The sequence below is a fragment of the Puma concolor genome, chromosome D4 (genome assembly GCF_028749965.1).
Source record: "Puma concolor isolate L17-30 chromosome D4, mPumCon1.1.hap2, whole genome shotgun sequence".
NCBI lineage: Eukaryota > Metazoa > Chordata > Mammalia > Carnivora > Felidae > Puma > Puma concolor.
Window position 1 is genome coordinate 24,746,290 of NC_141679.1, and position 12,947 is coordinate 24,759,236.

Consider the following 12,947-nt stretch of genomic DNA (forward strand, 5'->3'; position numbering starts at 1 on the left):
TTTCAGCACCCTGCTCCCCTGCTAGGTAGCCTCTGTTCAGGTGAACAGTGGGCCAAGCCAGCATTAGCCCCATCACACAGAGGCAATTCTCCCTTTACAGTAGGGAGGAACAGAGGACTTTAAATATCTAACTTCAAAGGCCTGAGATCATCCAGGAGAAAAACCAACTGTACCACAAAACAAAGATGCCCAAAAACTTGGGTAGCTCAGAATGGTGTTAGTGACAGGCATTCAAAGCCGATACCATGCTGGGCCCAGTGGCTGGCTCATTCCACACCACGTGTGGAGGTCACTTCAACATGCTAAGAGCCAGGTGACTTTTGAGATCACTAACCAGGGTGTCCCTGAAGCCACCTGGGAAATGTCAAGAAGCGTCACTCTGTACACCTGCAGTTTATAAAGACACTGCGAGGAGTGCCACTGGTATCCATCGGGAGATCAGAGAGCCCACACTTACTGGGCATCCCCCACACTCAATACTAGAGACAAAAGAGGATGCTCACCATGAGTTGAGGCTTACACCCCATTTGTGCCATCCAGCAAGCCTCAAAGTTCTGTATTGTCCCTACCGTTTGATATCCATGCACAACCATGAAGTTTAATAAGCACTAGCATTGGTTGAGGGCTTCCTAAATGTCAGGTGTTATTCTAAGCAATTCCATGGGTCATCACTACCACCCCATTTACAGATGCGAAATCAGGGAGCTCAGAATATTAAACAACTAGCCTAAGGTCACCCAGAGAACAAATGGTGAGGCAGTGCGCAGTGGGATTCCAGAGCACAGGCCCTTAACCTTGGCCATTCTGCCTCCCAACAGATCAGTTTGCTCTAAAACATATTAGTCTCCTCAACAAACATCACTTCTTTCCCCAGGAGCTGAAAAATTGAGCAGTCAAATCAATAGTTTCCAATCCAGGGTGTCAGAGCTCTGCAACCTTCAAAAACAAGACTAGGGGTCTTTTAACTACATCAGCATCCTGAAGAGTTTGACAGAAAACCGTGCCTTTACCTCTGACGTATCGCACAAACTGAAAGAGCAAGTTTCTTTGCTTCTGATCAAAATTCTATCAGTTCATCTTGAGAACGCTGTTTATCTCCTTTTTTCATTTTTTTTAATTGTGGTAAAATACACATCAAATTCACCATCCTAACTATTTTCAAGGGTACAGTTCAGTGGTATTAAATACATTCATAATGGTGGGAAACCACCACCACCCACCTCTAGAGCACTTTCATCTTGTAAAACTGAAACTCTAGTCCTAGGAAACAGTCACTCCCCAGTCCCCTCTCTCCAGGCCCCTGGAAACCACCATTCTACTTTTGGTTATGTGTTTCTTTTTCATTTTTTCTTATTTTTTTTAATGTTTATTTTTGAGAGAAAGAGAGAGACAGAGAGAGAGAGAGAGAGAGAGAGAGAGAGAAACAGCATGGGTTGGGGAAGGGCAGAGAGAGTGGGAGGCACAGAACCCGAAGCAGGCTCCAGGCTCTGAGCTGTCAGCACAGAACCCGATGCGGGGCTCAAACCCATGAACCGTGAACTCGTGACCTGAGCCGAAGTTGGACGATTGACCTACTGAGCCACCCAGGCGCCCCTTGGTTACCCGTTTCTAATCAGAAGTGACGCTTGGCATTTACACAGTTATAAATGAACAGTGGGAAATATATTGATCGCACAAAGTTATACAGCTAGTAAGTGGCCCGAAGTGTTTTACCTCTCTTTCAGTTTCCACAACTATAATACGGGAATAGCAATAGTACCTACCTTGTAGTGTTGTTGTAAGGATTTTAGAAGTTAATAAAAAGTGAATAAACATAAGACATTTACACAGTGCCTGGCAGGTGAAAAATATCAATAAATGCTTGTTTGCGGATCCTGAGGATACTTAAGTACAGTTTAATTGGTAGACCACATCCCATGGAGGAGAATAATAAAAGGGGCTTCTGATGATTAAATTATTTTCTAGAAATAAATAGGGTAATTTAGAACTAAGGCAAGAAAACAAATACCTACGGAGATCAATACCTACTGCTATTGTTTCACAGAGGAGAATCACCGGTCACAAAGACTGAAGTACACTTTCTGAATTCTCCTTGCTTGGCATCCTGTGAACTCCTTAGCTCTTCTCTGCCAAACTTCAACCTGCCGCTCTTCTTCCTCTCTGCCTCCAGGGAGGACAGGTACATTTCACTTTATGTGCCCATACTAGTTAGTCAGTGGCAATCTCCCAGGGCTGCGAAGAGGGTTTCAAGGCTCAGTGAGAATGAGTACCATGATGGATTGGCTATGTCTGCCATGGAGGGGTAGGGAATATTTAAGGTACATCTGCAAGGTATTTGCCATCCGTGCCCTGAAATAAATTTACTCAAAATTAACTGGCCTCCTCATTGTCCTACAAAATACACCCTGAAGTTTCTGATGGGTTCTGACCTTCCTTCTCCTCTTGGCCTATTCACACCCCATGCTTGCCTCTCAAACCTTGTGTATCTTGGTTTTTTTTTAATGTTTACTTTTGAGAGAGAGAGACACAGAGAGAGAGAGAGAGAGAGAGAATGAGTGGGGGAGGGCAGAGACAGAGGGAGACACAGAATGCAAAGAAGGCTCCAAGCTCTGAGCTGTCAGGGCTCAGACCCATGAGCTGTGAGATCATGACCCAAGCCAAAGGAGGATGCTTAACTGACTGAGCCACCCAGGCACCCCAAACCTTGTGTGTCTTAATTACCTATGTCTACAGTGTGACCACTAAATATTCTTCCAGGACAATGATCCTTATGCAACAGTACAGTCATGGGGTGTAGAGCCCTAAGAAAAATAAGCGAGCAGTAGTCATGTGTCAAGGGATTATAGGAAATCATTTCTTCAGAAAGGGTCAATCTCTAGTATCTATTAAAATCTAAATATCTGACTGGCCTATGGCCCAGCAATTCCTTTATCCCGCAATTTGTCCATGTGAACATAGAGGAACATAACAAGGATTCTCACTGCATAATTATAATACTACAGTTATAAAGTATTAGAATGTTAATGGCCATCATCAGGAAAATGGTAAGCAAATCATAATCTGTTCATATTCCGGATTCTGCAGTGTTTTATAGGAGGTAGATCTTTATGTGTTAACATGGTTAGATTTCTAAAGCACGCTGCAAGATGCAAACACTGAATTCAGAACTATGGCCACAGTTCCCAATTCATACACTGAAACACTCCAGGGAAAAGCAGCCATTCTAGACATCTGTCAGACACCCAGTGTGCCAACTATAAGCTCAAGGAAGTTCCCGGTTCCAACATTAGATCATGCTACATTCCTTTTGATATCATACTTTTTGAAAAGCTGGGTTTTTAGCGATTTCTGTGATAAAAAGCAAGTACCGTGCTAAAATAGGTGTGAGAGAGGCAATGAACGTGGTAATATTGGATCCGATCCCAGAGTCTGAGGAGCCATGGGGCGCCCAACAGGTACACACATCCTGTTCGTAAGTAATTGTGGTTAAGAATGAACTGAAAATACTATTTTCGTGTATGTCACATTTTAAATGGCACTAAGTTGTTAGCACATAAATACTAAATTGGTTGGCTCTCGCTCTTATCAGATAGCACTGTTAGATATTCTTTTTACCAAGGGCACCATGAAATAATTACTAAAATACTGACAGAGCCATAAATCAACAATGTTTGAGAACCTCTGAACTATTGGTATCATAGAATTGATGTGTTTTCCAAGTAAAAACTACACTAAACTACCATATATTTCCAAAGAATACATAATAAGCATCTCTATGTATTTTTAAAGACCTGAAATGATACACACTAAACTGATACCAGTGAGGCTGGATAACAGGGAAGTAACAGGAATTTAGGGGTGTTGCTCAAAAGAAACCATGACTTCTGTTTTATCTGATGTTTTAACATACTTTTTACATGCATTCATGCATTACATGAATAATTAAAAGTCATTTTTTTAAAAAGGAAGCTTAGCTCTACTCAGAGGTTAAAGGTGGATTCGATGTAATTTAGACTCAAGAAGAAGAATTTCATCCACAACAGGCAGATGCCAGGTCCAGCTGAGCCCCCAGCATTGGTCCAGCTCAGAAGCCAGCCTGGGTTCAAATCCCAGCTTGGCCACTGCCTCTGTTTCTTCCCTTACAGCAGCATCATGAGGTTGAAGTAGGTTAATTCATTAAGAAGTTCTGAGAACAGAACTTGGAGCATAGTGAAGGCTCAGAAAACACCAGCTGTTCTCATCTTCTGTGAGTTCACTCAGAGACACTCCCAAGTTGGTGCGAGGGCCCCTCTCTGGTGAGCCCACCTCGGCTACTCTCTTCCACACTCCCTCCCCACCTGCCTCTTGCTCTACGTGAAGGGTAATTCTCCGAACTTTTTTTCCTTCTTCCTTTTAGAGTTGGGCAATGAAGCTGAGTCTAGACCACACCAACAACTCCCGCTGTTACTATATGTACAGGTGGATCACACACCTGTGAGAAAGTAACCATGATGCTGTGTGCTTGGTAATTAGAAATAAGGCTCAGAACATTCTATCTTCCTTTCAATTGCCACTTGGGAAATATGCTAGTTTTTGTTTTTGTTCTTGTTTTTTTAAGTCTGTTTCCTTGCTGAAAACTGAAGTTCCCTAAGAGAGGTAGAAAGAAAAGCCTGCCAGCCAAATCTCTGAATTTGTGGCTAGTTTACAATAGTTGAAAACTTCAGTTCCTGAACTCTCACTTAGAATAAGAATTCCAAAGACTAAAGAGGCTAAGACCCAACTATTAATTCTACCTAAGGAGCTTAAGAAGTAAGAGCAATCGGAGGATGCGTTCCCTCAGTGTGATCTGAAGGTATCAGGAATTTATCTGCAGAGATAACACCAGGGCTCTGCTCAGATCCCCTCGATGCCATTTTCTCCTTGGTTATATAGCACCCTGACCCTTTTCAGGAAGGCTGCCTTCAGGTTACTGGAATCCAATGCAGGGTGAAGAACGAGCCTCCCCACTCATCTGTTAACTGACAGGTTAAGAGGTGACAGGTGTCCAAGGATAAATACCTCTGCTCCTTCACCCCTTGGTCGGGACAACCCTAAGGCACAACCTACCACTCTTCCAGAGCTCCTCTTTGGCTTTCAGCCCAAGTTACATGCCACACGACTTTGCTCAACATCACACACTTGTGGGACCTCCTTCCCTTCCCTGTCCCAATCCCTCCAATCTCCCACAAGTCTTTCTTCCTGGGAACAATGCCTAACAAAACTGGAATTTTTATCTCAGGATCCACTTCTGGGATCCAGAGGCAACACAGCTTCCTTAACTCCCTGCCCAAAACTGCCCTCCCACCATGGTATTTAAAATTCTTCCTTTGAAGGTTTTATTCCTTTTGCCTCAGGCTTGAACCCTGGTAACCTGTATATCCCCCATGAGAGGTCCCACTTTGACAAAGGTTTCAGTCTCGACAATCCAGCCTGACCACATTTGAAGCCACTTCTTAGAACAAGTTTATTTTGATTGATAGCAGCTTGATGCAAAGAAAAGTCAAAGGAAGCCTCACAAAAGGGGTGAAAAGCAGAGGCTGAATAACCCTTCTATGTCCCCATTCCCTTCTCTGTGGTCTTGGGGGGAGGGGGACAGATTCCAGGAACCCTAAGATTCCTTCAGTTCTCACATTCCATACATATTCTATGAACCTGAAGGATGAGAATATTGCCAATAAATGTTATCTCTTTAATTTTGCAAGGCCCAGCTGCACTTAGCCCTAAGAGATCATTTTTCTCTACCCCATCATAGAAGTGGTGCATTTCTTTTATACTTTCCAATTTTGGCTTCTTTAGGAGAAGTTGGGGCGGGGGGAGGGAAGGTAGGTGTGAGGTGGTGATTTGTGACTAAGTAGATTGATTTTTAATTTGGTAGCTGCTAAGCCAGGGGGAAAAAAAAACAGAACTCCCAAAAGTAAACAATATAACACACTTGGTTATCTTCAAATGTTGGGCTTCTGTTGAAATTGATTCACAGAATAAATTACACACCTCTCTGTTATCTTTCTCAAAACCCTTGATGCCCTAAACCAGAATAATCTATAGCCCAGAGAAATGTGTTAAATAACCAATGGGGCTTTAAATAAGAATGAATGAACCTCCCAAACAGGACATTGTCTTTCCCCTCAGGAGTAACCAGATCCAAAATCTGACCAATTCCCATCACAGCCCTGAAAAGATGGCCTGATTCTCACATCTCACCTGGACAAACCCCAGAGTAACTCAGTCTCCCTGCATTATCTAGCCAATTTATGCCATTTCTAGACCCTCTGGCCTCTGCAGGGGGAAAAAGAATGCCATCTGAATGTACTCAACCTCAACAGTGTTCTGGATGGCCCAGTTAGAGCTAGCCCCTAGCTATTTAGCTACCAGTAACCAATGGTTTCCACCCCAGTTTCAGTGAAATCTACAACACAATGCCAACAACAGCAAAAATGTCTATAGACCAGGCACACTCACGAGTTGTTGTCCTTCTGGAAATCAACCTACGCAAGAAAACCTTCACTGCTTCAGTGTAATGTATTTCTTCAACCATAACTGCTCTTGCATTCTGGGTTCTCAGGGATGAGCAAAATAGAAGTAACAGCTGGGAGAAGAAACACCATGGGAAACAGAGGTGGAAACAGCAAGCCTAAGAAAGCACCAGCACCATTTTCTTTTCATAAAGGACTAGACAGCATAAATATTTTAGGTTTTGTGGCCCATATGGTCTGTCAGGACTACTCAACTCTGTCATCAGAACACAAAAGCAGACGTAAACAATACATAAATGAATAGAAATAGCTGTGTCCCCATAAAAATTTACTAAACAAATGGGGGCCATCCTGACCCTTGTGTGCCAAGCCCTGCTCTACATCCAAGAAAGCCTTAATGTATACTTCAAGGAAAAAACAGTAGTACTCTGAAAATGCAACAGAGGTCGTAAAAATATCAACTGTTTAACATTAACACAAACTGCTGTTTATTTTAAAGTACACTAAGACACCAAAATGCAATTATAGAAGAAACGATGGGATTCCTTCAAGCAGTGGAATTCGTCACCATGTAACACTTGCTGTCTAGCCATAGATATTTCACATCGTCATCAAACTGTTCTAAGGTCAAAGATCTTCTAGCTGCCAGAGGCGCCTGGGTGGCTCAGTTGGTTGAGCATCTGACTTCAGCTCAGGTCATGATCCCACACTCCATGAGTTCGAGCCCCGCGTCAGGCTCTGTGCTGACAGCTCAGAGCCTGGAGCCCACTTCAGATTCTGTATCTCCCCCTCTTTCTGCCCCTCCTCTGCTCATGCTGTCTCTCTCTGTCTCAAAAATAAATAAAAACTTAAAAAAAAAAAGAAAGAAAAAGGAGAGGGGCACCTGAGTGGCCAGTTGAGTGTCTGACTTCAGCTCAGGCCATAATCTCGTGGGTCATGAGTTCGAGCCCCACTTAGGGCTTGCTGCTGTCAGCACAGAGCCTGCTACAGATCCTCTGTCTCCCTCTCTTTCTGCCCACCCCCACTCATGCTCTCTCTCTCAAAAAATAAAATTAAAAAAAAATCTTCTAGCTGCCAAACACACGAAGCTTTCAAACTCTTTAAAGCATGTAGTAAAAGATCTGTTACATGTTGGTAACATGGACTAATGCACTTAAATAACAGCCCTGTGGCATAGGTACCATTAGTGTCCCCATTTTACAGATAAAGAAATTGAGGCGTAGGTTAAAGAGGCTGCTTAAAGTCATACAATCAGCAAAAGGCAGAGTCAGGACTTAACCCGGCCTTCCTGGTATAAAAGCTCTTAGATCTTGAGCAACAATGTCCCCCCTACTCCTTCCTTCTTGATGTTTGACACTGGAGCCCGTTCTCCTTATATTAAGTCGACCAGCTACCCTTGTTTCCAGAAGGTCTCCCTCTCCTCATTCTATTATTTCTGCTCTAAATGTTCCTGGTTGGTCTCCTCTACTGGCTTCTCCTTCTGGACATCCTTTTTTTTTTTTTTTTTTTTTTTTAATGGATGTTCTTTAGCCTTCAGATTCTCCTCTTATTCTCTAGTCTTTTCCCTCAGCTCTGCAGTCTCTCCTCAGGATTTTGAGGTAATGAAAACCTCAAGTGCTCCAAAATATCCATCTGTGGCCTAAACCTCTTCATTAAGCTTCAGATCCAGGTTCGCAACTATAGACTGAACAACTCTACCTCATCATCTCACAATATCCCAAACTCAACATGTCCAAAACTTACCACTTCTTCCCCAAACCTTCTTCATACAGTTTATTTCGTAAGTGACTCTACCTGTACTTGGAACTCAAAAGGGCTCTGTAAGAAACTCAAACATCCAGATGGACAGGCTCTGTGGAGAAGCCCAAAACCACATGCAGAGGGAGGGGGCCCTCAAGCCCCACCTTCCAGCCACCCCCATCAAGGTTCCAGGTATATGAATGAAAGGGCCTTGGGCCCCCTGCCCTCCAGAATAGTTCAGCCACTAGCTGAATACCACTGACTGAGCCCAGTCAACACCATGTGGAACAGAAGAAACATCTAGTTGAGCCCTGCTCCAATTTCTGACCCCCCCAAATCCTGGCATATATAAAATTGTGTTCCTTTAAGCCCCTGAGTGTTTGAGGAGACTTGTTACACAGCAGTGGAGAACTAGAACTCTTACTCCTTGTTGTAGACTGAATGTTTGTCCTCCCCACCCCCACCAAATTCACACATTGAAGCTCTAATCCCCAATGAGATAGTATTTGGAAGCAGTAACTTTGAAGGTAATAAGGTTTAGAAGAAGTCATGAGGGTAGAACCACATGATGGGATTAGTGTCCTTATAAGATTAGGAAGATAGACCAGAACACCTGCATGCTCTCCCCACCCCCCACCCAAGTGTGCACACAGGCAAAAGGCAGCACTCTGCAAGCCAGGAAGACAGTTCTCACCGGAAACCAAATCTGTCAGCATCTTGAACTTGGACTTCCCAGCCTCCAGAACTGTGAGAACTAATTGCCGTGCATAAGCAGGTGTTTTCTTCTCGCAGCCCAAGCTAAGGCACTCCTCATTATTCCTCTCCGTGGACAGAACACAATTACAGTTCAACCTTTAAATGACATTTTCTTGAGCATACATGAAGAAATAAACATCTGCTCAAATCGTCATTTCCTAACCTATACTGCTTTTATTTCTCCAAGTTATACATCATAGTTACATTCTAGTCTTCTTCTCAGCTTGACTTAAAAATGTTCTCTAGAGCTATTTGAAACTTCCAAACCTGCTGGTTTCCCGTCAGCTCTGATGTTCTTGCCTTCTGGAAGTCCAGTGAGAGCTTCTCTAATGGAAGGAACTTAAACCTCATCAACCTAATTGATTTGTGCCCTCTTCTGAACCAAGCCCAGGAGGTTCCCACCACCAAGGAGGAAGACTGAGTCACCTTGGATATCCTCCTGGTTTTTCCCTACTCACATAAGAATAAAATGGCATTTTTCACCACACTTATTCCTGTGTCTGCCAATTGGCCCAGACAAGATAACCAGTTCGTGTGCTTGCTCCTCCCTCTACTAAAATTATGACATCCCAGTTACCTAAATGACTTACAGATTGCAACCTGTCTTTATCAGGCATCCTCATCCCTTCCTAGGAGAGGACATCCATTGTAGACAGTGTCTATTATGAGCAATCATTTTAGTTAAACACCAAGTTCTGCTTTCTGCTGGAGGAATATGACAATTTCCCCAAATCTGTCAAGTTAATACCTTGGGCCACAATTGAAACACTACACAAAATATCCAGTTTTCTTTTTTTATTTTTTTTATTTTTTTTTAATGTTTATTTATTTTTGAGACAGAGAGAGACAGAGCATGAATAGGGGAGGGTCAGAGAGAGGGAGACACAGAATCTGAAACAGGCTCCAGGCTCCCAGCTGTCAGCACAGAGCCCAACGTGGGGCTCGAACTCACGGACTGTGAGATCATGACCTGAGCCGAAGTCGGTCGCTCAACCGACTGAGCCACCCAGGCGCCCCAAAATATCCAGTTTTCAAGCTGTTAAGATACTGCTATGTTTCCTGTAACGTGAATGCTCTAAGTCCTTTCCCATAAAGCCAAGTTACTTGTTCATACCTTCTCCCCAAATAGGCATCCAAATGGTCTTGAGTTTTAATACCCCTGAGACTTTATTTTTTTTTAATTTTTTTTAATGTTTATTTATTTTTGAGACAGAGAGAGAGAGAGACAGAGCATGAACAGGGGAGGGTCAGAGAGAGAGGGAGACACAGAATCTGAAACAGGCTCCGGGCTCTGAGCTGTCAGCACAGAGCCCGATGCGGGGCTCGAACCCACGGACCACAAGATCATGACATGGGCTGAAGTTGGACGCTCAACCAACTGAGCCACCCAGGCGCCCCACCCCTGAGACTTTAAAAACAAAAGCAGACAAATTCATGACCAGTGACCTAAAGCAGCAGTACAAACCTTCTCCAGTGCAGGGCTGCCCTAAATCTCAGGTACCACTCTTGATCCTAGTTACAAGCATCTGTGGGACAATTATCCCCAAGAGCAGGAAGCAGCCTTTCAAAGGCAGGAGCAGCTGGTGGGACATAATGCTGTCTGGCTTCCTGGCACCATCCCCAGAGTGAAACCTAAAATCATTGGGATTTTTTTTTTTATTCTATTCTAGATCCTCCCCAAAGGTGCCTCTAGAAAAAGCAAACTGCCCTAACGTAGAAAAGGTCTTTTCTAATTATTAATAAAACTCATTCATAGGTTCACTAGTTCTTTCTGGCTACCAACATAAAAACGCCAGGGCTCTAATTATATCTGCATAAAGAAGGCATGTCTTTCCATTTATGATATCCCAGGTCATCCAATCAGAAAGTATATCCAGTGGCCATATGACCTACAATGCCCAAACACAGAATGGTGGAGGAGATTGTCCCAAAGGTGTCAATTTCTAAAGGGAATTTGTGGTCTTTGAGGATGAATCGGAATGGCCCTGAAGTTAGAACAGTCAATGATACTGATGCAGGTGGGTTAAACAGATGCTTAGATATAGGGAAGTTAAAATCAAAAGCACTGGGCCCAATCTGCCTGCAGACCGTAAACCAACACTACAACCTAGTCCTGGAAGAAGTCCTCCTCTGACTGGGCTGGTGGGGGAGGGGGTACTTCCTCAGTTCTAAAACACTGGGGGGTGACTTCCCCCTAGCTGGGTTTGGGAAAGGGGAAACGGCAGAAGGGAAATCTAGGACAATGGACATCCCAAACCATAGCCATAGAAAAACAGAGTTATGAAATCCAACTATTTCAAAACTTCAGCTTTCCAAAGAGAAGTTACCCAAATACCTGAGAAGCAGTGGAAAGAATAAGTTGCTTTGAAGAAAAAAATGCCTGGACTTAAGCCAAGTACTACGTTTTCCTTCTAGAATCCTTCCTTCTAAGACTTCTAAACTTCTAAGCCCAGCTTTCTCCATCAGTGAAATGAAAGGAATAATCCCGTAACTTTTCCCTAATCTCAGGCAACTAAGATTATAGGAGTTCTTGAGAAGAACAATACGGTGGAAAGTGGAGGGAATTTTTACCGACTGGTATTCAATCTACCCCTCCCTACATCAAATTTTTAAAATAATGGAAATTCTGAGCCCTTGTCATTAAAATAGCAAAAGATAGTCATCATTTACTGACTCAGTCCTCATCACTCTCAGAGCATATGGGGCATAAGACATCTTGTCAAACATATGGTGTTCCAAATGTAATAGTGCTAAATATTTAATATTCCACAATGGTTTACTGTAAATCAAGTTGTGAAGAGTTGTAGGCAAACCACCAACTCCCATAACAAAGGTAAGTTCCACTTCAGCTTTTCTAAGTAACTTGATTTTCTGTGTTGACCAGCTTTCTATCCAAATAATTCACTGGTTTTTATTTTCCACTGAGGAAAAAGTACACGACCTGATAAAACCACCAATGCTGGTCAATTAATCTCTGCTTAAAACTCCCATATCAGCAGGTCTTTGTGCCTCTGAGCCCATTTTTCTAATTATCCAAGGCTCATTTTCCCCCTTCTCTCCCCAAAGATCATAATAATGGCCATCCTGCCTTTAAAAGAAGTTTTTGACATATATAGATCTTAGACTTGTTAATCGTGGTTGTATTTCCTCTTACAACCTCATACAAGTGCCTCACTTAGACCCAGCCAAAGAATAATTATAAAAATCACCATAAAAAATATCACACACCATGTACTCAGTATCTACCATTTGTTAAACATCTGCATGCTTTATCTCTAATTCCCATATCAACCCTACATGTAGGTATTGTTATCTGTTTTAACAATCAGGTAGGGACTCAAAGCCTCAATAACTTGGTCAAGATCACACAGCTGACTGACCAGCAGAGATGGGATTTAATTCACATCTTTCTGAGTACAAAGTCTATCCAGTTCTGTGCCGCAACTACTTTGCAACCCAAGTGGAAGCTAGACTCACACTGAATCTTCAGAATCAAAAGGCTCTAACAGTCGTATGGTGCATAGGGAGAAAAACTATTGAAGCAGCCCTCTAAGCAAATTTAGTGGATACATCAGATAAGACTATTTTGTTTTGAGTGTGGCCCACATTTTTTCCGCTAATATACTACCCAAATCTAGACGCTAAAAATTAAGCTAAGCCAAGTCAAAATATAAAGAACAATGAAACACCTCAACCTAACCACTTTTTTTTACCTTAAAAAAACACAATTTTACACATGAAAAAAGGTACAAGAGTAGTATAACCATGTTCTTCCCCTAATGTTAACATCTTATATAACCATAGTACAATTATCAACATGAAGAAACTAAGATGAACACAATGCTATTAACTGAACTACAGACTTCATCTGGAGTTCACCAGTTTTCCCACAGCTGGACTTTGCTGAGAATCCCACATTGCCTTAGTTGATGTGTCTCTCTTAGATTACAGAGTTCTCCA

At 42.7% G+C, this 12,947-nt stretch overlaps 1 protein-coding gene across 2 annotated transcripts in view; it reads right to left on the reverse strand.

The window, feature by feature from the left end:
• Nucleotides 1-12,947, reverse strand: part of FRMD3 (FERM domain containing 3) — a 308,105-nt gene that overhangs the window by 139,830 nt on the left and 155,328 nt on the right. The gene's annotated exons all lie outside the window — the stretch shown is intronic.